Here is a 2,082-nt window from a genome sequence, read left to right on the forward strand (position 1 = left end):
TAACCTCCAAAATAACTCATAATGTTACCTTAAAGTCGTCTCAAAATTTTAAGCCCCAACCCTTATAAATTTACCCCCCAAAAAACTCAAAATTTTATCCCCTAAAAGCTCACAATTTAAAGACCCCATACTCATATTTTTAGCCCCTTAAAACTCGTAACATTGCGTAAAATAATAAACAAACTCACTCCTTTACCGTCTTGTTACACCCACAAACACTTACCTTTAAATCAATCAACGTAACCTTTTACCTGACAGTTCCTTAGAGATGTGGCCATATTAGCAGTCCTTCATCATTCTCTTCTCTTAGTCAGTAAAAATAATTATATACGTCTTGTAAGATATAAATTTAATCTTCTTCTGTGTGTTTGTTTACTCTGGGGGGAAGTGTCTGACCTATCACGGGGTAGGATCTGGGTTTGTTTACTCTGGGGGAAGTGTCTGACCTATCACGGGGTAGGATCTGGGTTTGTTTACTCTGGGGGAAGTGACTGACCTATCGCAGGGTAGGATCTGGGTTTGTTTACTCTGGGGGAAGTGACTGACCTATGACAGGGTAGGATCTGGGTTTGTTTGCTTGGGGAAGTGACGACCTATCACGGGGAGGATCTGGGTTTGTTTACTCCTGGGGTAAGTGACTGGGGGACTGACCTATCACGGGGTAGGATCTGGGTTTGTTTACTCTGGGGGAAGTGACTGACCTATGACAGGGTAGGATCTGGGTTTGTTTGCTTGGGGGAAATGTCTGTGACCTATCATGGGGGAAGATCTGGGTTTGTTTACTCTGGGGGAAGTGACTGACTATCACGGGGTAGGATCTGGCTTGTTTACTCTGGGGGAAGTGACTGACCTATGACAGGGTAGGATCTGGGTTTGTTTGCTTGGGGGAAATGTCTGTGAACTATCATGGGGGAAGACTCTGGGGTTTGTTTACTCTCTGACCTATGACAGGGTAAGGGTTTGTTTGCTTGGGGGAAATGTCTGTGACCTATAAAGGGGGAGGATCTGGGTTTGTTTACTCTGGGGGAAGTGACTGACCTATGACAGGGTAGGATCTGGGTTTGTTTGCTTGGGGGAAATGTCTGTGAACTATCATGGGGGAAGATCTGGGTTTGTTTACTCTGGGGGAAGTGATATTGATATTGAAAAATTTTTAGACAGAAAAATGGAGATACGAAGTAAATAATAACAAACAATATTGACATGGCTTTCCTGTCACATGTGTGTGTGTGTGTGTGTGTGTGTGTGTCATTCAGTATCTTGTGGCGACCTGTGGTGTAATGGTTAGCACGCTCGCCTCGCAAGCGAGTGGACCCGGGTTCGATCCCCGGGCAGGGTGAAGCTATTGGCAAGTTTCTTTACGCCATTTGCCTCTGTCTACCCAGAGTAATTGGGAACCTGGATGTTAATCGATTTGCGCATCGTATATTCCTGGGTAATGGTTAGCCAGTGCGGCTGGCGAGTTGTCCGGTCTTCTCGGACCATTCCTTGACACTGGGTCATGCAACGCGTTAACTTAGGGTGTGGTTGTTGTGTTGGCGACAGCTTCTACACATTAAATGATTCACTCCTAAGTGGCCCTTGGGCCGGCCATCCTCGTTACACGAGGGGCAACCATTATTATTCAGTATCTTCATTCATGCATTTTAGTCTGCCTGCCGCTACCTGCTTACTTGCCTCTATTTCTGTCTGCCTGCTCGCTTGTTTGTATGAGTGCTCACCTGCCTATTTGCATGCCTACCTACTTGCTTGCTCGCCAGTTTTATTGCCTGTCTGCTTGCTTGCGTGTATGTCTATGTCTGTCTGCCTGTCTGTGTTTGTTGTCCTCTGAATATATTTTCTCTCTTTATTTGTACTTATTAATGTTTTGTCCATCAGTTGGTCTGTTTTCTTTTACTCTCTCTCTCTCGTAAACAGGTGACAGTCTTACCATAACAACAGGCCACATGTCAGGGAGTGTCAGCGAAGGATCACAATCAGGACGGATGCCGCACTGACTCTGTGTGTATACGGCAACACGCCTTGTAAAGTGTTGCCTGGGTGTGTGTGCGTCTCATGCTTGCTATAAGGAGTGAAGTCTTC

The 2,082-nt window shown here is 45.5% G+C and overlaps 1 non-coding gene across 1 annotated transcript; it reads left to right on the top strand.

Annotated features, from left to right (window-relative positions):
* The first annotated feature begins 1,266 nt into the window (after nt 1-1,266).
* Nucleotides 1,267-1,340, top strand: Trnaa-cgc. Its single transcript has one exon. It is a non-coding gene; the product is annotated as a tRNA-Ala (tRNA).
* The last annotated feature ends 742 nt before the right edge of the window (nt 1,341-2,082 follow it).

The sequence above is a fragment of the Homarus americanus genome, unplaced genomic scaffold, assembly GCF_018991925.1.
Source record: "Homarus americanus isolate GMGI-L3 unplaced genomic scaffold, GMGI_Hamer_2.0 scaffold44808, whole genome shotgun sequence".
In the NCBI taxonomy this organism is placed as follows: domain Eukaryota; kingdom Metazoa; phylum Arthropoda; class Malacostraca; order Decapoda; family Nephropidae; genus Homarus; species Homarus americanus.